General features: G+C 32.7%; 2 protein-coding genes across 6 annotated transcripts in view; one reads left to right on the top strand and one right to left on the bottom strand.

Annotated features, from left to right (window-relative positions):
• The window catches only part of LOC123700968 (pseudouridine-5'-phosphate glycosidase), a 104,198-nt gene that overhangs the window by 33,494 nt on the left and 46,784 nt on the right, over positions 1-23,920 (bottom strand). The window lies entirely within an intron of this gene.
• Positions 1-23,920, top strand: part of LOC123701000 (CD63 antigen-like) — a 50,082-nt gene that overhangs the window by 2,113 nt on the left and 24,049 nt on the right. For all 4 annotated transcript variants that reach the window (XM_045648422.1, XM_045648418.1, XM_045648410.1 and 1 more), the window contains exon 2: positions 10,043-10,125. The gene's annotated coding sequence lies outside the window, so the exon portion shown is untranslated. The remainder of the gene's footprint in view (positions 1-10,042; positions 10,126-23,920) is intronic.

Genomic DNA, 23,920 nt, shown 5'->3' with positions numbered 1-23,920 from the left:
AAACAATTTACTTCGTAAACTTTTGATTCGTAATTTTTGAGTTAAATTTATTATACACCAAGATTAAGCTAACTTGTACAGGGTTTCTCGTTTAGGTATTCTAATTATATGTAGTGGTGATTTTTTATTTATTTATTTGGTTAACCAACATTTGTTTACAATGATTCTTTAATATAATTATTACATAACATATAGTTCTTGCGATAAAGTAACAAACAATTAGAGGTTAACACAGAATGCGCCAATTATACAGAGCTATTTCTTATGAGTACAATACAAAATTATTTTTATTATTAAAATAATAATAATTTTTAATAAATAGATGATAGATGTTGATGACAACAATTTAAGGTTTCAATTGTGTTTCAAAAGTGATCAATGTTATATAATACATATGCACTTCTTTTTAACTGTAGTTAATCCAGCGATTATTTGTTTATTTTGTTATGCTAAAGTGCCTGAAGAAACATTAATGTTTCAAAGGTATTAGACACAGGTGGTATCAGGGGACGCTGTATAAATTCAAAACAAAGAAACACGCGAATACATTAAAGCAGATTAAACCTTAGTACCGAAATGCCTTTACGCTAATAATAAATTAGAGCTGGACAGTGTTTAAGGACTAAATAATATAAAATCATTACATATTAATGTGGAGGGTTTCAAAGGAAAACAAATTGCCGAACAATAAACCTTTTACTTGTGAGCCCTCAGGGATTTTCACCGGAACTACGATCGAATTATCTGAGCTCCTTAAATTATATAATATAGGTGTATATAACTTAATATAATATTGATTACGTTTCGCTGCCATGATCCTTGAATACTAAGTTATCGCTAAATATAAATCGGGCTATTACTTTAAGTACCTATACATATATAATGTTATATTATTAATCACGTGTCATTGTTAAATCGTCAAGTTTTGCACACAATGTAGATATTAGAAAAACACGTTTAGGTTTTTTATAAGTATTGACGTAGGAAGTTATTAATTATATCAATTATCATACTATTAATAGCAGTTTGTATGTAAATCCCGTAAAATATATTTATTAGAATAATTATTATATAATACAACGCTTAGTAAGAATTTAAATAAAATGTTAATATATAACTGATGATAACCAAAAAGCGATGTTTAATTTAAAAGTAATATATCATTACCGTTGAATTCATGATATTATATGGGTTTATGATAGTCATGATCGAACATAATTCTTTCATAACAAAGAAATACTACGATAAGCTTGGACATAAATGTTTGAAAGCATTTTTCATATTAAATGTGAAGTCTCACTGTGTGCAGTTGCAATTTTAATGCATCATGATACTAAACCTAAAATCGATTTTATATAAATAGAAAGGTTATACGACAAATGGTGTTATTTTGAGCAGATATTTTTCCAACTGATGAATGATACTGATGGTACTGATTTATTTTTAATTAATACAAAATCTGGAATTTATAAGGTGTAACTTCCTTTTGAATAATAAATTAAAGTTCGTATAATTCTAAGGGTTACGGTCTACACGATCTGGATTATGCTAGACTTTTTATATTCTCAACATACACTATTAATTATAAATATAATTTTGCGCAAAAAATAGCTTACTTTTGGGCAAAGATTTGGACAAAATAAATTTTATTATTATATTGTAACGATAACGATTGTCGCTGTCACATGCGTCGTAGACACTCTACATGTGCTACGCAAGTTCCGTAGGCTTTGTAATTTATTGAATGTTCTTGCTGATAAGGTTTTTTTATTCATTATTCACAAAAAAATATAAATTTGAAATCAAACAAAATAGAGTTTAACACACAGATTTAATACCGACGTGCGTGATATTTTTTTTATAAATCGGATCAGTCGGCTTAGAGCTATACTTAACTTTAATTTTGTTTTTTTTGGCTAACTTTCGAAATGGAGTTATTTTATGGTATGATTTTTGTATCTGAAGATGGCTCAGTCTACCACGATCTAGGTAATGCCGTATGTAGAGATGCTTACTTACTTACTTACTCCTGTGGCGCTGAAACCCCGAAGTGGGTCTTGGCCTCCGAGACGAGAACTCTCCACCTTCCCCGGTCCTGAGCGGTCACTTGCCAGTTTTCACTGGCTTGAATCGCAGTCAGGTCCCTCTCCACTTGATCGCGCCAGCGATACTTGGGTCGACCCACCGGCCGACGGCCCGAGGGACGGCCCAAGTATGCTCTCTTCAGACCTCGCTCCTCACCCATTCGCTCTACATGACCAAGCCAACGCAGGCGATGCGCTTTTATTTCCCCAAGTATATTTGGCTCGGCCATGAGTTTTTCTAATTCGGCATTCTTCCGGATTCTCCAACTTCCATCCCCTTGTCTGATAGGACCAAAGATCTTCCTAAGAAGCTTTCGTTCTGTGACTAAAAGGTTACGCTCTTCGTTCTGGGTTAGGGTCCAGGCTTCACAACCATAGGTAAGTATTGGTCTTATAACCGTTTTGTATATCCGCAGTTTGGTTTTTTTACTTAGAAGCCTGGACACGAGGACTTTATGCAAGGCTGCACCACATGTAGAGATGCTAGGTAATGTAATGCCATGAAACAATGAACGAACAGGTAGTTTTCATTAAATATAACACCATTAATAAACTTCCTTACAAATGTGTATAAATTATAAAAAAGGGATCGCCTTAACACAAGCGATTCGCCATTATTATCTGATAAGACAATAGTGGAGCTATTGATTTTGCACTACGCTCTAAATTGTTACTGAATTGTGCGAGTCAACTTGAACTGGTTCAGCCTTAGTTGAGTCAGTTGAATTACACTTGGCTTTGTTATGAACAACTGAATAGACTCATCGAAGATTTTGTTTTTTAGTTATAATTAGAGAAGCAATTCAATTTGAGCAGTTAAATAGGGCAGTTAAAACAACGAGTATGTTATTCATGATTCAACGATTTATATAATAATTCAAAGTATTTTTTTGTATATTTAACTGGACTCAAGACTATAATATTGCATTAATTAATTATTTGAGGGATAAGAAATAATATCGTATGGGACGATGGAAATTTTATGTGCCATGTCTTTATAGCTAAAGCTTTAATTTTCAGTAAGTTTAATCGTTAGTTCTTCGTCTGAAATTTGTAATCGAAACATGATAGATAAATAATAATTATATAGGTAATAAATGTGAATGCGTACATTTTTTATATGTTTGTTGAATAATACTTTTATCCACAATATCACGTTGCCCATAAAACTTAGTGCCTACGTGCTCGTTCAACTATTTATATTTTGTCCATGGTAAAACGTAATTTACGTAAGTATGTCCTCATGAATCCCTAATGACCATTAGATTCAGACGGACAGAAATACAAATAGATAAAAGATACATAATATAAAAGCAATCGCGTAAGTTGAATGTACCATTCAGTGGTAAGGTCGACAAACTTACGGTAAAATATTGTTTTGTGAGAAGAATATTGATTCAACATTATTATCTAAGTAGAGGTGGGCGTAGGTTGAGGATTTAAAGCCTAATTGGGCGCACTTTTATTTTTGTTTTATTTGCTTAAAATATTGAATCTAAATAACATTAGTAAGAAACAAATAGTTCAGATTATTAAGTACATATTATATAGTATGAAGGAAAATCGGCTTATCCCAATTTATTTCTGTACATAACGATGTACGCTGTACATAAGTTTTCGGATATCGTGATGCGCAAATACGTAACATATGAACGTATAAGTTTAGCGGCAAAACCCATGCCGATTTACTTATTCATGCATCTATGATTCCTCGGAGGGAGAGTATTGCTCCAGCCTCGAGGCCGTCATCAACGCAACACGTTGGGAGGATTTTATTAAATTTTATATCGCTCCTGGATGTAGCGCGCTTTTAAATTCCATTTATAAAATGTTGTTGAATATCCGTAAACGGTTTTCATATTTCTAATTTTCAAGTCGTTTAATTCCGAATGCAATGTGTTTTGCCGCCATAGACGCCGTTTTTATGCTAGTGATTGTGATTTTGCTACAGTGCATTGACTTAATATTTTACTCTAAAGATATGAATAATATATTACATATAATTTTCTTTAAAGAGCGAGTGCAAAAACAAGCCATGGATTCAATGAAAGCTAGTTTTTCTGGGGTTCATTTGGCACAGTGTAAAGTTTACACCACATTAATTCGTGATGCGGTTCTTGGCCCGTAGCCACTGCGCTACGTTCAATCGGAATTTCAAATGAAAATTCATTTTTCTGATATAATTTTAGCGTGTGTCATTTGAGTCATGCAAAGGATTTAGTTATAGAAATAAACACGTAGAGTGAGTCACTTGTGTGAATTTAAAACTTGATATAAATTATTTCGCTATTTTATTCGCGTTGTTTAAACTATAATACTTTGAACACGCGTTACATGAATGGAAGTCTTCAAAGAAAACCTCGAGCTCAACGTAAGAAAGATACCGAACAAAGGATGTGCATATTTTAAATTCAATTTGCACCCTCGACTGAGTGAAGTACACGCAATTGTAGACTCTCGTAAATCTTTGTTTGCACAGAGAACAAATTGTTCAATTCATGTTTGGACTCAGATAGATTTGTAGAAGAAACAATACATACATATTGTATCATGCAAATTATTGAAATAAAAAATAAGAGAAAACTATTGAATTATCTGTTTTACATGATAACAAAGAAATGTTTTAACATTTTGAAGAATCTAGTTAACAATTATAAGGCTTTCGTCAGTTTAGCAAGGATTTCATCGTCCTTGTACTGACATCACGCACGCCAGCAACTTTGAGGGTATGAAGCGACAGGGATGCGGGTTGGCGCGTTGCCAGAACTCGTTCTCGTGAGCCTTAACCGCAACCAATTCTTACTACATTCGTCATTTTCATTTTTCTCTAATTACGGATAGAGTACTACCTACTTTATGAATATGTATTGATATACTTAGAATATGACGATTTACTTCGAATAGACAATTGTCATATAGATTTTACTTCGCGAGCGTAAACAAAAAACTAAAAAGTGCAGAATAGATATATAAGTATTTTAAATACTTTCCCTAAGGACTCAACGAAAATTTCCAACGTCATATAGTACATTGACGTTAAAAAATTAAAAGCATTATATTTGTTTGAATTATTTGTTGTTAATTCGTTGGCAAGGTTAAGAATCCTTGGCTATAAAATGAGTTTTTGAGGTGAAAGGTTATTTTTAAACAAGAGATTTTATATTTTTGTTACTCACGAAAATCTTTGTAACAGAATATTTAGCTTAGACAAAAAAATTAGATTACGAAAATCTAGATACTTTATTAAACACATTTCTATGGCCATAAAAGTAATAACTAATAATAAATATCTATTTGTAGAAAGGTGTCATACTGGTCGGTGTCATTTCATTATTTACCTGAATTTTGCTAGGAGCCACGCTGGCGCTAAAACATTGCCATGTAATCGACATTGACCCGGTGTCACTCTAAAAGTAGGTTAGGGGAGTGTTGATGACGCCTTACGATAGTTCTACACCTAAACGTGGCTACCTCGTAAATTGTCAATGAAAGAAGTGTAGCTATCTATAGCAGGTGGGAAATTATGTATTTACACACTTTTGAGAAGTTACAAATTATTTTGTTTGTTTTAACAAAATTTGAACAGCCGTGAATAGGCTGTGAGAACGTGATATACTAAATGTGTTGATATTTTCTGAGCGTAAGACTTCGAATATTACAAAGGATACGTACGGAAACAATTATAGAGTATGATTTTATGGTTAATTTTATACAGAGAACAAACAGACTAGGGGTAGGGCAAATGTAAGAGGTAGGTATCCATAATTACTTAAAGTACACGTCGAAATAGTATATTGTTAATATGAAATAGCGACACTAATTAAAATATATCCGAGCAATTCGACACAAGTATTACAATATGTAAATAGTTTGATAACCACAAAGGTGTGAGCTTGAAATAGAGTTGAATGCAAAATGAATTTCACAACGGCGCTGTGAAAACATTTCATTCGCAGTATTTGTGTAGATTTCACATGTGCCAAAACAATATACAAGTGGCTGTCGTGTTACATGTTCATCATTTACATAAAGTATGTTATTTATTACTTGCTGGGTTAATGAACTGCGGATTGAATTAAAATACATACTTGTTATTTATTTATTTAAAACAATTAGATGACAGAGATCCATTAGTGTTAGTACGTGACTTAAAAAGCTAATGTTAGTAGGTAAATATTAAAGTACTATTATCAGTTGACGGGGCACATACTTGTGTTCAATATGAATAAAAGGATAAGAAATGAATTTTATGGTAAAAAGTTTTACACTGATATTTGTTTATTCTAATGTGAAAAAATTGTAGTGTTGACATATCACTCAAAAACAGTAGATATACCAACATTAATATCCATTGGATTTGGGGAAGAGACAATCTCTAGAATAAACAGTAGCTAGATATCCCAAATATATATCCATTGGATTTGGGGAAGAGCATTGTCTCTAGAATAACACACAATGTACAAATTAAATACTAACTTTACCCTACTTAGCTATATCTATAAAATTACGACGCTCAGTCTTTCTTTGGAAGATAAACTATGTATCACATATCTATAAATATAATATTTCCAATAAATTTCGAAAAAGATTTATAAAATTTTAATTGAATGCTGATTATTATTGATTATTATTGTCGATAAATTCCACAAAAATCAACTCGCTTTAATTGAAGAATTTTCGTCTGAATTTTTATTGGAAAATTTAATACTGTCACGCTAAAGCCTGTTCTGCGGGTTAAAAAATACATTCTTATGTTATTGAAATACCTATGTAAAATATACTAAATATGTTGTTAAAATATATTTATTTAGAATAAAGCTGTAATGTGGTCGTAATGTAGTAATCCATTGTTGCATACAATGGATTACTACCAGAAGTACAAAATACTAAGTTAATTGTTCAAAGCAACGCTCAGTTGAACTGCACTCTACAAAGAATTGTAGTAAAAAACTTGGTCAAAGGTCTCCCAGTCTTAACATCGTTTGCCGGAAATGACATTGTTTTATTCTAGAACTTATTTCATTCTAATTAGTAAAAATAAATTTTATTCAACTTCATTTCCAACTGCTTCTTTTGAAGTGATTTCATACTGAGCTGCATTTTTTAAATTACTTTGATATAGGTGTAGGTATTTAAAATAATTGTGCGGTGGTTATGTGACAATACTTGGGTATTTATGAACATTGTTTTGCTTTCTTAAAGATACTAGCCGCTTGCCCCCGGCTGACCCCGGACTCGGTATAAAAAAAATATAGGTTTCTGTAAGTAAAAGAATTTTTAATATCGGATTGATACAAGCAATAACCACTTTATAATATTAGTATGGATTATACATAAAACAGTTAGTTTTCCACAGTTAAAAGTAATATAATTAATGCTATAATATCACAGAATTAATCCGAGTTTTAAAAATACAAATTTAGAAGTGCCTTGCCACTTTTAATTCATCATACGAGCGCTTAAGTATCGCAGTACAAGTTTTAATGAAAAACATACTCCTAAATTAAAAAGTACTGATGTGACGGAGCCTCAAGTCTCCTCGACACACGAGATATGTAACCGAGTAAATCCACTGAGTGTGCAGTTAGCGCTATCCGAACCATGACAGTTTTGCAAATGGCTGCTCGACAACGTCCACAGGGAATATTAATTTGCGTTTTTCCAGCTTTAATTACGGTAAAGTGAATTTTGCTGACACCAATCTATGATTTTCTATATCGTTTGTTCATTTTGTTATGGAATGCAATTAATATAATTAGTTACTTTGGTGGCAAAATTATTTGAAGTTCTTCAATTTATATACAAGTCAATATACCCTAAGGCCCAATGAGACATTTTGAAAACCACAGTCGTCCTAAAACAAAAAAGAAAGTTACTATTTACCCAAAAATACCTAGTAATAATAGTGACTCATGTAATAATTTATTATTACAAGTAGGTAATCGGATTTAAAATTTGATATTTTCCCATAACGTAGGTAAGAATAATAAAGACGGTGTGAGCTTACCTTTCTGCTAAGTTACTCAAAAATAAAATCGCGAAGGGAGATCGTTTCTTGATTATAGAAACGAGCATTCAAGATTACAAAAGCCAGTGACAGACGGGATTCAATGAAACCCATTAGAGAATATAAACACGCTAAATAATCGTAAAAAGGCCATAAAACTGTTGGACTAATAAGTATACTTTCTAATTAACGAGGTCTGTTTGTGACTGACGATTGTAGCAATTAAAGGACATGTCTGAATGTAAGTGCCATAAAGCATCGGGCACATTTTCATGACAAATGGATGTAGGTCTTGGGTGCTTTTAGTTTTTTCGATTTGGCGCCAAACTTGTAGTGACACTTTGAAAATGAGTTTTACGCTCTGAAAAATGATTGTCATTTTGTCGACGGGATTCTGACAAGATCTAATCCGGGAATTCTAGATTCTAGTGAATGTTAATGGGACAAATTATTCTGTCAGCAACTTAACTTATAGATAGATGTTAAAGGCAGACGTTCGAGGATTAATGTAGTTATTCTTTCACTGAGAAACCGTTTTTCTCCCGAAACTCATTATTAGCTCATTTTCTTGATATCAGTTCAACAAATAAAAGAAGAATGAATGAAAACGGCTTTTATACATTTTTAAATTTTCAAATTCTTTTAAAACATTTCAGTTTACCTATTTAACAAAGTCACGGATCAGAGGTTAACTGAAATAGCTCTGTCATGAACAAATTAGCGATACATCGGACGCAATAGGTCTGCAGCGGATATCTGGCAGGGCGGGCAGGCGACGTCCGGCAGGATTAACCCCACTTCATTACAGAGTTATATTTAGAGTATTGACCGTTCGTGCCTGTCTCGACTTATATTAACGAAGCCTTTAGCGTCAATAGCGCTTCTATTGCCGGGCTAAATTTAGCTCTAAATCGTGATCCAGCCAGGCTTTTGATTTGCTTTAGTTCTGCTATGTTTAGCATAACCTCTGTGACATTCAAATCTGAATACCAAATATTTCGATTGCATAATACTTGTCTTTGTGTTAAAAAATTAATTCATCTATCACATTTTATATGTCGCGTACAAAGCATTCGGACATCAGATATGGCTACAAGTTAAAAGTTCAATTCCAATGACAGGCCGTCGGCGACCGCAAGGTATGACAGGTTGGATTAAAAATGCACGATGAAATGGCTTCCAAGCCAAGTTAACCTGTCGTCGTTTATTTTTTTCCAGTGACATTTTACATTTCCATTTGATATAACTGTTTTTATTTTTCAGTTTCCATACAATAGTGATAGGTTAAAGTTTAAACGTAATTCAAAATATTGGCAGAACATAGGTCAGCTGTTCAAATATTCTTTCGTGTTCTAGTAGATTAGAATCATTAACAAAATTTTACCGAACATTAGAAGCAAAAGCTTAGCTTTGTAAATTTTGTGACGTCATATTTCAACCACGGTACGGTGAAGGCAGTATACATTTAAAGGTGTATAAATTCCAATGTGTATATCGTGTACATTTTGTTTGGCGAGTTTCAGCACCGGATGTTGTATAAGGTTGCGTGCGTTAAGCTGCGGAAAAGGCGTTACAATATTTCTTTTGATTTAATGCGACCGTTTTAGGTCTTGATCTTTTCAATGTTACACAATACTATTTACGTACAATGTACTTACTATCTACCTACTAAATAAAAATAGTTTCAATGTTTGTATTTTATATTATACTAGCTTTCCCGGAAAACGTTGTTCTGCCTTACTCCTATCACTTAGGGGTATGAAAAATGATGTTGGCCGATTCTCAGACCTACCAGATATGTACAGAAAATTTCATGAGAATAGGTCCACCCGTTTTGGAAGAGTATGGTAACTAACATTGTGACACGGGAATTTTATTTATTAGAAGATTTTCTTTTCATGTTATTACATTGTTTCAGAATGAAAATTTAATTACGATTTATTTTTTTCAGGTTGCAGCAACTTTAATTATACTACTGGCACGACATAATGAAGTTTATTCATTGTCAAATTGAAGGAAATAGCTCTTTGAAAGGTAAGATCTAAGGGCAAGATGAAAGATACTGTTAAAATCTTAAAATCATCAAATAATTTGGAATTCATGCATTCAATTATCCTAAGTATAAAATAGAATTCTGATTATGACAATGAATTTTGTGCCATTAATAGCTTTTGCTGATAAATAATAATTTATCTATGGAATATTTGGCAACGTTTTGAATTAGGAATGGGAAGTGGTAATACGATGTAATAAAAATAAAAATACCACGTTCTTCTTTATGGAATTTTTCATAATTAAAAAAACGTAATGTATTTTCTAACTATAAATTATTTGATGAAGCGCTCGGTCCCTTTGCGTGGGATGTTTTACGTTCGGGGTCACTATATAAACACTAAAATAAATTACTTGACGTGAAATGATAAGAATGAAAGACATTTCCCTGTTACTAAAATTATATAGATGTCGCTAAGAGATGTCGAAACTGAATTTTTGAGGCGATGTAATTTTTAATAGGTAGTCTATTTTGCACTAGCAGAATGTAATCTGTGTCGTTTTATTAAACATGAAATATTCTGGAAAACACTATGTTACAGAAATATAAAAAAAAAATTATTTAACTTTCAGGTAAGATATTAAATAATGATATTAATAGGTACCTATTTGCTTTTGTTATTATACGTGTACGTGTACGTTATACGTGTTGAAATTCAAAATTACTTCTATTTTGATATTCGCACGTCACACTATTAGGTATATTTCGTAGCGATTAATACGTCTTTCATATAGCATCAGCCAGGCTGAAACATTGCTTTCATGCTAAAAATAAAACGAGTGTTAAAAGGGCGCAATTGCAATATAAATCCTTTGAAGCCGTCGCACGTGTAAAACGTAATTCACTATTAAACGAGTTTCAGTTTCGAGAAGCACTGCTAAAGTAGCAATGCACAATAGAGACAATGTTTTAGCGATAGTGGTGAAGCTATTGTTCGTCAGGAAAGAGTGTTGTTACGTCACTTAAATACGCACTTCAAACAATGCACAGTTGTTTATTCGCAATCTAAAATAACGTGATTGAACGGAAAGGACTTTTATATTGCCACATTTTGTGAATGTAACGTAATTTAGAGGATAGCGTGTTCTTAACAATAGACTAAATGACCCCATAGTGCATTGCAGAGCTTCAACTTCCTTCTTGCAATTTTTCTCATGAGTGCTTCTTGGTCATGAAGTAAGTACCAAGCGCCTGATAACTTTCAGAAAGTGTCGAAATTTCAAATATAAGACAAAAAGTGTTAAATAAGCTGTTAGGGATTTATCATATTGTTTATTTATAACGTGTGAAACGTTTCAATTAAATGTGCCCATTATAAAGTAATGTGTTGAGAAAGATATTGGCTTGATATTGCCTTCATAACATACATTTGGAGGCCAAGAATGCCCTTAACTTCCATTTTTAGTCTTTCTCTGCAAAGTCATATTGTATACGATAGCCAAATATGAAAATTTTAACAAAAGGCTCCATGTATCGAGCATATAAATTGGACAACAAAAGCTGTTCCATAAAATCTGTCTTATCTACAAAAAAGGGGTCTTAAAAAATAACATTACAAACGAAAGAGATGTCGGTGCCAAAACCAGTTAATGGTCGTTCATAATTGTTTCGATTTCCATACAATAGGTATTGTAGTTGGAAAAGTTTTCAGAGCCAGCGGGCACGTAGACGGTGTATCGTTAGTATCAATGAACTTTGGTAGTTAGCTACACAATTAGAGTTAAGCTTGCGAATCACTCACTATTATATACTCAACTGGGCTTTTAACAACTTATTCTAGGCTTTATTCATAATTGGGCTTGTAATTTATTTTGCGTCAGTTTATACCTCGTAATAATCGTGTATTGTGGTCAATTTATTGTTAAGTGGTATGTTTTTCATGTTATATGAGGCAATACAATCAGTTTCGCTCCCCTTTGAAACTTCAGCACCGTAAAATTACCACACACATAGGTACCCAAAAATCAACCCCGAAATTGTTGAAATAGAGGATGAAAGAATTTGCTTTTGCCTTTGACCAAGGGAAAATCAAAGGACGTAACTTAATAATATGCCCAAGTAAGGCCCAAGCAAGGCCCAAGTAATCATTTCCATGAATGACAATACAAAACAAATACAAAAGACAATGACAGAAAACAGCGCTTTTTTATTTCCGGGCGGCCATCTACCAAAGCTTGTTTGTGCAATAAACCAAACTTATTATGGCATGTATACCTCTAAACACAGTCTGAACTGAGTTACTAATACTAAATTTGGCATTGTCCTATACGTCTTTTCTTATTTAAACGTAAAATCCATACTAATATTATAAATGCGAAAGTAACTCTGTCTGTCTGTCTGTCTGTTACTCAATCACGCCTAAACTACTGAACCAATTTGCATGAAATTTGGTATGGAGATATTTTGATACCCGAGAAAGGACATAGGCTACCTTTTATTGCGAAATATGTACCACGGGCGAAGCCGGGGCGGACCTCTAGTATGGAATAAAGAACGGTTATGTCGCTTTAACGGAAAGTGTTGCCAAGAAAAGCCTCGTGTAGAAGATTCATTGTAACTGCTAGCTTTAAAAAAATCACAAATAAACTAAATAAAAAAAGCGTTGGTGTTAATTATTATAGCTCTATTATAAGTTTAAAAATCTGTTATAAGTTCCATTCTTTCGAGTACAATGTCAACACGTTCAAGGCTACAAAAATAGATAGCTTATAATGCTAATTAAAAAGCAATACAAGTGGCCCGTTTTATAAAGGTGTATACAGAAGGGGCTTATTAAAATAACAAGATGGTCATTTAGCCGAAACTCAGAGGTCTGGTTACGATGCCGATAAGGCACGGGACCGCACTATTAAGAAGATTGCTTTTTATCATCAAGGCTCGACCTCGCCGTGAGTGCACTTACCTTGAGCAGCTCATAAGATAAGCCTTGATCCCTCATCGCATATAATTTTGAAAGTTCGGTCAATTGTGACAAATAGCCACGTTTAGGCAGACGTTTTTACGAATTGCATGTCAATTTTGTTTGGATCCGTAGACCGTGGGGTACGCGTACATCTACATTATGAATGAATGTAGTTATAGTTCGATTTCAAAAATTGGTGTTCACGTTCATTTCTTTGCATCTTAATTGACCGAGGTTCTATAAAATTAAAAACATTCCTCGAGAACTACGCTATCCAAAGGTGAGAAAACAGAACGAAAATTGGTGTAGTATTTTTTTATATCGCGAACATACAACACAGACGCGTCGGAGAACTTTATTTTATAAAATGTAGTAATAAATAATCCATGACCCTCTCTCGCTCATTTATTGTCGAAATTTGGGCGGAATAACACCAAATATATATATATTTGAATATAGCTTTATTTGAATTAGCAGCCACGGTCCAACCGTCCACGTTTGTTAACGCGCGATTGTTTTATTTGAAAAAAATTACAAAATGAATAGGTACGCTGTGAAGCCTAGATTAAAATATAGAAATAAAATAAGGATAACTTTAACTTTGCGCAGTTATTTCTGTTCAACCCAACATGTCCTCTGGTCCTACCGTCCTCGGGGACGCTGGCGCTATACTTATGTGTTGTTTTTGGGTCGGAGACAAAACGTTTTTATCTTTTATTATGATTTTAAAATACAAAGACTTGTTATTTATCACAACAAAATTAACTCCCGTGGCTCCGAGTATTTCCTTTGTTTATATTAAATGTAATGAAATGTTTCGTTATTTGTTGTGGATGTTACAGATCGCATTATTATTTCTGTAGATAAGTGCCAACCGGCCCTTAGGCTAACAATGTAACTATTACTTTTTGAAAGTTTTCTTTGTAGCCAAAGGCCAACAAAACTCAAAGTTGCGAACGTAAAGTCTGAACAAACTTGTTTAATTAATTAAATTTCATTTTAATCAAAGTATGTTGTACGGTCTTGTTTATTCGATATAAAATATTATCAATACGACACTTTGATTAATCATTATGTACTTGGGTATCAGCAACTGAAAATTTATTTAAACAAAAATCATGTTCCATACATAGTGATTAGTGACAAATTTCGAAAGAACGCGACCTAAGTTAAGTATAGTTATGATAAAGTAATTATTTCTGAAATACATTTAAAGATTCTATAATGTTTTATTTTATTTTTTATTACATATTCATTATTACGAGATTATTCTCGTAATAATGAGTTAAAATAATAAAGTTCAATTAAAGCTATTATCTTTAATGGAACTTTCAAAATAATTTGCGGGATGATTATCTGAAACGAATAAACTTATACAAAAGTAGGTAATTCCGTACGTCATTAAAAATATATTACACAAAAATAGACTTGTTAGTTGATATTTGTGCCCGCAGAAAAATTGCGTCGGCGTACCATAGATGAATGCTTCACTGGGTAGAGCTAGGTTGTTTAAGGTTGTTTAGCATAATGTTATGTAAGTAGGCTTCGTATTGGAAAACTAAAAGGAGGTTAGGAATTTTGGGGCTATAAATGTATATATGTTGGATGATATAAGGGTTATAACTTTTATAAATAACTTGAAAAGTTTGGCACATCACAACAAATGGGTAATTAAATATTTAGATGGTTTATGCCTTTGTTTTCGCACTGAAGCGATTTAGTAATAAATACGATTGCATACGTTAGATCAGTCAGATAAGTCATTGCATGAAAATCTTCAAGCTATAAGAGGTAAATTTTGAGAACATTTTGTGATGCCTTAGGCCATTTTATAGAGTACTAACTGTATCCCGCGTTTGCACCCAAGTCGTACTTAATATTATATTCTAGGGCTATTAAACACAAAAATATTATTTCAATTCGAACCGAACTGAGAATAACGCGCTGAAACAATATACGTTTTATATTATTACATATTATAGATTTACCACGGCCCTTGCCCAAGAAGTACCTATCGACAAATAGTCACATAAAATGTGTTATCATGTTTTATTGCTCATTTCAGTTTGGCAACTGGTTTTTATTTTTGTTTGGTTAAACAAAATAGGACTGTTATTTGAAAGGGGCCTCATGCTCAACTCTACGACTGTGAATGAAAATCTATAAAAGTATAAGTATACGATTGAGATGAGTAATTCTAGAGACATAATATTTTTTCTTAATAATAATAGAAATATATAGAAAAGAAAGTATCAAGGTTATCTACAAAATGTTCAAAACTCTTAAATTATGTTAATTTCTACGCCATAAATAATACCCAGACTTCGTTTACATTAAAGCGTCGTGAATTTGGTATGAATGTCAATTTTAAAGGTTGATTTTATATTTTGTAAAGTTGAAAGCTTCAATTTCTCACTTCATGCACCGCTATAAAATATTATGAAATCCATTTTTAAATGAAAAGCATAATGTTTAAGCACCCGCAGTAATTCAATGTTCCACATTAATTATTGTTCGCGTTGAAGAGAACATTCCAGTTTTCCGTTAGAAGTATTTTTGTTACATTTTTAATAAAACTTGTACGTTCATTAACATACCGTAACGTTAATTATAATAGCAAAGTAGTTCCGCTTATTATATTTTCTTAAGGATCATAACAATTTGAACTAATTAGGTAATATAGAGTTGTGAATATAAGTATTTGTAAAAATAGATACTAATAAAGTTATTACATTTCACTGACAATTTAGAATTCAATCATATTCATATTCCATTATAAAAGTTAAGAAACAACACATTTCATTGATTAGAGATAGATTCGGGTATTGAACACGTTGATTGGTAGATATTGGGAAACTGAAATTCCCCTTTCCGACCTTTGTAATTAACGAAGGATTCCCTTTATCTATAATATGTCAAGTGTTTACGTGCCGATGAATTAACGTTTGGTGTTTCATTAATTCTGTATTAGTTTGAAGGCTACTTTAATAATATAATACATATTGCAAGCATATTACAAAGATAATTGCTCTGATTAAAGGAATATTTTTTTTCAACATGTTCGGTGTATACTAGATTATTTAAGTTATCACTTATCTTTTGCCAAATTCTAACACAATATTGGCAATATTATGTAGGTGGATAATATCAGTCACAAACAATATTCCTATTCCAAAATATTCACTTTTTCTTTGAATTTAATGCTGTTATTATTTAATTGTATTGTTGAACGATCGAATAAAATAAAATGCACCTACGAATTGAAATAAATGGTGAAATTAAATTTGAATTCAATGAGTGAGTAACTCTAGCATAGCTTTTAAAACTTTAATATTGTATTTCGTTGTTTGTGTACCTTGAGTGCACAGCCGAAGTAGCTTAATGAGGCAACAATGCAATCTCGGAGCTAAATGTAATTGTTTTACTTTAAGCTAGATGGCTGTTTCAAACTATGCCTGTGTCACGTGAAAAGCATTTTTCAAATAAACTAATTTATATAAAACTAGAGCTACGAAAAAGAGTTTTATAGGGAACTTTTTATTGCGATGAATATCTCTTTCCTATGGGAATTTCATTTCATCACAAGAAGTTCGTGGAATGCTTATAATTTTATAATTATACTAGCTTTCCGCCCGCGGCTTCGCCCGCGTTTTCAAAGAAAAACCCGCATAGTTTTGTATAGATTTTAAGGTCAAGCACAATTTTTTATAAGTACAATAAGTTTAAAAGTACGTATAGAAAATAATTAATTGGAATTGTTTAGAAATTGAAGATGACTGAAATACCCGTAGTTTAAACTTCTAGTGATCACAACAGACGAAGGTACTTTTAGCCAAATTGGGTTTGATGAATGTAAACGCAGGTATTAACGACCCCTCTAAGGCAATTTCAAAATCAACCATATTTTTTAAGTATACTGGTTCTTCTAAAGATTTATAATTTCATTTTATATGCTAGTGTTATGTATAAAAAATGTATTTATTGAAGCAAATACATTCTAATAAAGGATTATCTTGTAAAAAATAATTTACAATGTGACTTAGTCGATTGTTGCTATTACCGACCCATAAAAACGGCTGTGAAGCTATTAACGATTTTTATGCAGCTATTCCCGATCGTATGTGAGAGGAAGCCTTTTTCCAGCAATGGAATGTATAGAAGCTAGTGATGATGATGATTACCGATCTTAATAAAATGAAATAAAAATGCAAATATATTCGTATTTTTTTATTGTAGTTATTTTTAATAAAACAAATGAGTACTTTTTAGTAATGAACTAAATAATTACAAACTTTTAAATTAATCAACATAATACTATTAATATATGTACATATATTAAATTAAGGATTTCAAACTCTAGGATATTTCGTTATGCTATTTGATTGATTGCTTCGGCGAGTTGTGTTTTACTGTATACTTTTCGCCGCTTTCGTGGCTCCATATTTCTGGAAAAAATATACCTAATTATATGTTTTATGTTAATTGAACCTAAAAAAAATATAATTTTTAATAGGCACCTATTATGTCATAAAAGTAATAAAAATATATTTGCACGCTCAATTACGAGCGGAATGTTTAAGGATCAATATTATCTGTATATACAAACATCTTTATTCTACATTCTGCAAATAAAGCAATTTGAATTTGAATTTGTAGATGAGAAACTAAACAATCTATATTCGATCGGTAATAGCTTCCTATAGTTGCTATTGCCGACCCACATGGGTCGGTATTAAAGTATGTAAGTATAAACCTAAATTGTATTACCGACCCATAAAAAAATGGTTATTTTAATTCATTTGACCATCAGACTATAAAATAGATTATAATTGATTAATGTCATACAAAATATGAACAAATGCATATTGTTTAAACAAAAAAAAACAATGATTTACTACTGTAACTATTCGATAGGGATCCTCGAAAATATCATAACTTTGTATAAATTGACAACGCTAAAAGACACAACACTAGACAAAAAAGTTTAGTCGCTAATAGATTTTTATGAAGACTCATAGCTTAGATTTAAACTGGTCCATAAGACCACTTGTGTTAGTGTGATATAATAACATAAAAGAAAATAAAACAAAAAGTTACGTTGCTGCCATTGCCGACTTACGGGTCGTTGATACCTGCCACGACTTAAACTGGTGAAGCTAACACCGTCCCATTTTAATTTTAAGTTTTATCGTTTCAAATTACTTTTTATTAATAAAATGTTGTAAGAAATGAAAAGTTGACACTTAAATGCATTGACATTTAGTAATATAAATTAAAGTATAGATGTCATTTGTTTGTAAATGTCTTAAAAAGATACTCACAGTACTTACCCGAAGGAACAACGGAACAGTACGACACGTCCTGCTTCCACGCTACCCCGCAGCAACTTACGCATTTTAACTCTTTTTTGCTCAGTTACTCACTCTAACGTTAAAGTATACGATGCTCAATTAATACATTCGTGTATAACTTTGCCTACCTATAGCTAGAATAGTTCTGGAAACGTTTAAATTTCGAATTACTTTTATAGGTCGGTAATACCTTCAGATTTTCGATGGGTCGTTGATAGCTGCGTTTACCTTATATTGACTTTACTGTACATCGATTTAATTGTACCTACCTACAATTAATATCTGCCTAAATTGCAAACTCAACACGCAATCAAGGGGCACGGAAGGTAGGTCATAATTTAATTTCCCCAGTCTAAAATGTTGTTTACACACCTAATTGTTGTATGTAATTTTCGACACTATGCACTAACCCGGTATGTTATTTAGTCCATGTTTGAAATTCCAAATTAGATTGAAAATCACAAAGCCATACGAGCCGTCTTCCTCAGACATAGCCATTTGACCATTTAAATATCGTATTTAACGGAATTATTAGTGTAGGTACTTGCAGCTAGTTAGATGTATGTTTGTTTTCTTTATAAATACCTACTAGCTAGCTGGATAAATCTATACTAATATTATAAAGCTGAAGAGTTTGTTTGTTTGTTTGTTTGAACGCAATAAAATCTCGGGAACTACTGGTCCGATTTAAAAAATTCTTTCGATGTTAGATAGCCCATTTATCGAGGAAGGTTATGTAAGGTAAATGGCTATATTTCATCACGCTACGGGCAACAGGAGTGGAGCCACGGGGGTGAAACCGCGCGGAGCAGCTATAGTACTTAGCTAATATTCCAACTAGCGTTTTGTATCACGTATATCTGTTTTGAAATATAGGTTACTAGAGGTCCGCCCCGGCTTCGCCCGTGGTACATATTTCGCAATAAAAGGTAGCCTATGTCCCTTCTCGGGTATCAAAATATCTCCATAACAAATTTCATGCAAATCGGTTCAGTAGTTTAGGCGTGATTGTGTAACAGACAGACAGACAGAGTTACTTTCGCATTTATAATATTAGTATGGATTAAACCAATAATAATCATGTTATATGTTTCCCTTAATAATGTATATTGATATTAAAACTCTTTATACAACACTTTTTACGTTATAAAGAAAATATGGGCGTTTTGTTACACACCTTGTTACTTACCCTAACGAAGGTTGTCATGTGGGTGATTGATCGAGTGAATGCAGTGGAGCTTTTGAAGTGAAATATAAAATTTAAAATTACATATCTACAAATCACTGCCAAGTAAAAATTTCTAGGTCGCGCGTATCGAATACCTAAGTAAGTTTCCAGATATTTTTGAAGTATCAATATTTTATGACACGGTTTTAAGAAGGAGCAGTAACGATTTTGTTGATGGTTTCGTCAAGGAAAATCCTATTGAGTTTGTATTTTAAAAATAAGATATTCAGAATTGACGTGACAACTTTTTTTTCTTAAATATTGATTTCTTTGTGTCGGGATGTAGGATAAAAAATTCCTAATTGCGTAGAGTACCTATCCTAGAGTTGTATTGCTTAAGGAAAAATTGATTCAATAACACTTTTTAATATGAAAACAATGCAATATTAGCTATACGTGTGTACGTACCTACTACCTATGTGAAAGAGGAAAGAAGGAATGGACGGTAAAATAAAATAACTGTGTTTTATGTACTTACTAGCTTCCGCCCGCGACTCCGTCCGCGCGGATGTCGGTCTTCGCGTGGATGGTTTATTAATCCATTTTCAGTAACTCTGACAATGACATCTTATAAATATCTATTGGACCCAAATACGGCTAGGCCTATAATTATACGCAACGTGTGTTCGAGGTTCTACAGAACAACGTCTATGGATAAAACTGAAAAATTAAGATTTATTTTTTTCTACGTATTTTTCCAGGATAAAAAGTATCCTATTTTACGCCCAGGATAATAATAATAATTATACCAAGTTTCATCGAAATCGAACCGTTAGTTTTCACGTGATGCCTTCACATACAGACAGACAGACAGACAGACAGACAGACAGACAAAAATTTTTTTAATCACATATTTGGGTTTGGTATCGATCCAGTAACACCCCCTGGTATTTATTTTTTCAATATTTTCAATGTACAGAATTGACCCTTCTACAGATTTATTATATGTATAAGTATAGATATTGCATATGTTTTAATGGTCAATACCGAGACGGTATTTTTAGTGTTTCACCAAGGACCTTTTATTATTTCCTTGTATAAATGATCGAAACGTAAGCGCGATTTTACGATTCATTCTGATATCGTCTATACCTTAGGGTCTATACTTACACATTTTATGAATGAAAGTATTCGTTTACCTATTAATCTACTTTATCAAGGTAATGATCATATAATTAAAACGAAAACACATTACTTTTTACTTTATGGTTACAATATTTACTTGTATTTATATATGTACCTATGTGACATGTGTCTTTAACAAATTGTTTAATTTCACTTTCATCAAATCTATTATTGAGTTCAAAACTTCAACAGCTTCACTTATCTTTACCTGCATATTCACATTAATTGAATATCCAAGTAAAATGAACGAAAAGCATACGAAAAGAGAATGTAAATTTTGCACTGACACTAAATTCTAGAAATTACTATTCCACGATTAAACGTCACGTTCAAACGAACGACCCGGAAATTCTTTTTCTGAAAATAATATTCGTAAAAGGAACGTGAGGAAAGTTAAAAAATTTCTCTCGTGTGCCCGTTGATTGCGTTTTTCCGTTTAATGAACATTCAGGTGCGGCCTCTGTAATGAAAGTCGATGTTCGACCGGCTCATTTCCGTCCTGAAATGAGAGCCGATGACATTCGATAATGAAACTGGTCAAGTTCCGGTGTGCTTTTAAATGGCTTATTACATTCGTGTATTACAGCGAACGTTTAATTGAACATGTGTAACTGTTAACTGATGTATTTTATAGAAACTGTATTCCATTGTGGGGTGAAGGCATGGATGTTTAAAATTTTATTTTAAATTAATCCAATCATGGCACGGGCTTACATAATGGCTTATTATAAATACAAATACAATTTATTACGTGCTTAACTTTGTGAACAAAAGGAGGAAGTAGCTCCCAATTGCAAGTTTAATGAGAGCTCGCAAAGTATCCGAGGACGGAGGCTTGTTTAATAATTGGTTAACTCTATTTTTAGTAACTCAAAGTACTTATCAGACTCTGTCCACAGAAAATTGTTTGACCTAAAAACATCAACTTAGTGACTCTTAACTCGCTTAATTAAAAATAATCGAGTAAGGATTGATTTTTCATTAAAAATAAAACACAAAGAAAAGACCAAAGGTAAACTAAGGGTGGAGTTTTAACAAAAAGTTTTCGCATTTCTCTGTGTAGGTAATATAATAAAATAGGTTCGAATTTCGACATTTTAATTCCTGACCTTTCCTGTAATATCAATGCCGCGGCCGCAACATTAAAAAAAAGTACTGTACATAACGACTGGTATATTCTATATAGCGGTGGATACAAAGCAAAATAGCTCTTTACCACATAATTCTATCAAAAGTTCGTATCATGCTGTATCCTTCGTAAGCTGAAAATACAAAAAATGTGACAGATATATTTTTATAGCATTACTGAAATGAGAAACATATGATTCTATATTTTGCTACATTATAATATTTAAACACAGTCACAAAGTAATTCCCGATTGAGTTTATTATTTGTTTATTTCGATCTTAAATAACACATGGTTACGGTACGAAAACATAGGTACCTACTTATATATTTTGACGTTGATAAATGAACATAACTTCATCTATCGTTCCGTATGCTTTTAGAATTTTGATAAAGGCATAAGTTTGATATAGATATTAAGAATACTCTTGGGTATTGTGAGCGGTTATTATACATATTGGGGTTTCCCATACTGATTCATGAGGTCAGCGTGTAATTTCAATGCATCTACCAGTAATTTGTGTATGAATATATAGAAGCTATGTGATTTTCTGACATATAGATTTAGCATGGCTTAAGTGACTGTAAGAAAATAAATAAAACAGCGAAATTAAAATCTTTCATATTTTCTTTATATTGCTTTTACTGCTATACCGTAAATTGTGGTGCCTTTATTATACAACATTCGTAAATGATCCTCAGGAATGAAATTTATATTTTTTTAATAACAACATAAACCTACGTACAAATTAAAGAAAATACAACATAATTATATCATAGTTATATATGTATACCTAACTGACGAAATACGGAAAATGGCGGACGTTGCCAAAACTATAAAGAAATAATAATAAATATCAAAAGTATTGAGAGATATGTGTATCAAGTTTTTTATGGATATTCATAAAAGGGATTCTCTTACTGGAAAACTTTTGATTTATGGTATTTACCATTCAATTTTTTAATTTTATTATGACACTTAAAACACAAGTAGTATATTGTATTTATAACTAATAATGAATACTAGCTGTGCTCCGCGGTTTTACCCGCAGTGCTCCGCGCCTATTGGTCTAATAGCGTGACGATAGCCTATAAGCCTTTCTGGATAAATGGGCTATCTAACACCGGAAGAATTTTTCAAATCGGACCAGTAGTTCCTGAGAATAGCGCGTTCAAACAAACATACTCTCAACTTTATAATATTACTAGCTGTGCCCGCGACTTCGTCCGCGTGGAATAGCGACTGCATAGTAGAATTTATTACTAATCTAAGCTAAAAAACTTACGTACTTTCCGGAAATCCGGGGCATTTTCCGGGGATATCCGGAAAATGCCTGTAAAATATCTGGAAAATCCCCCGGAAAATGTGTGAAAATGTCCGGGAAATACCCGGAAAATATCCGGAAAATGCGTGAAAATGTTCGGGAAAAGCGTGGAAAATGCCTGAAAAATCTCTGGAAAATGCCAGGGAAATGTCTGGAAAATATCCGGAAAAAGCGTGGAAAATGCCTGGAAAATCCCCGGAAAATGCCTGAGAGATGCCCAGAAAATGCCCAGAAAATATTCAAAAAATGCGTGAAAATGTCCGGAAAAGGCGTGGAAAATGCCTGGAAAATTCCCGGAAAATGTCAGTAAAATGTCTGGAAAATGCCTGGAAAATGCCTGGAAAATCCCCGGAAAATGCGTGAAAATGTCCGGAAAAAGCGTGGAAAATGCCTGGAAAATCTCCGGAAATGTCAGGGAAATGTTCAGAAAATGCATGGAAAATATCTAGAAAATCCCCGGAAAATGCGTGAAAATGTCCGGGAAAAGCGTGGAAAATGCCTGGAAAATCTCCGGAAAATGTCAGGGAAATGTTCAGAAAATGCCTGGAAAATATCTAGAAAATATCCGGAAAATGCGTGAAAATGTCCGGAAAAAGCGTGGAAAATGCCTGGAAATCCCCGGAAAAATGTCAGGGAATGTCCGGAAAATGCTTGGGAAATGCCTGGAAAATGCCTGGGAAATATCTGGAAAATATCCGGAAAATGCGTGAAAATGTCCG

This window comes from Colias croceus, chromosome 2 (genome assembly GCF_905220415.1).
Source record: "Colias croceus chromosome 2, ilColCroc2.1".
Taxonomy (NCBI): Eukaryota; Metazoa; Arthropoda; class Insecta; order Lepidoptera; family Pieridae; genus Colias; species Colias croceus.
This window is presented reverse-complemented; position numbering and strand designations above follow the sequence as displayed.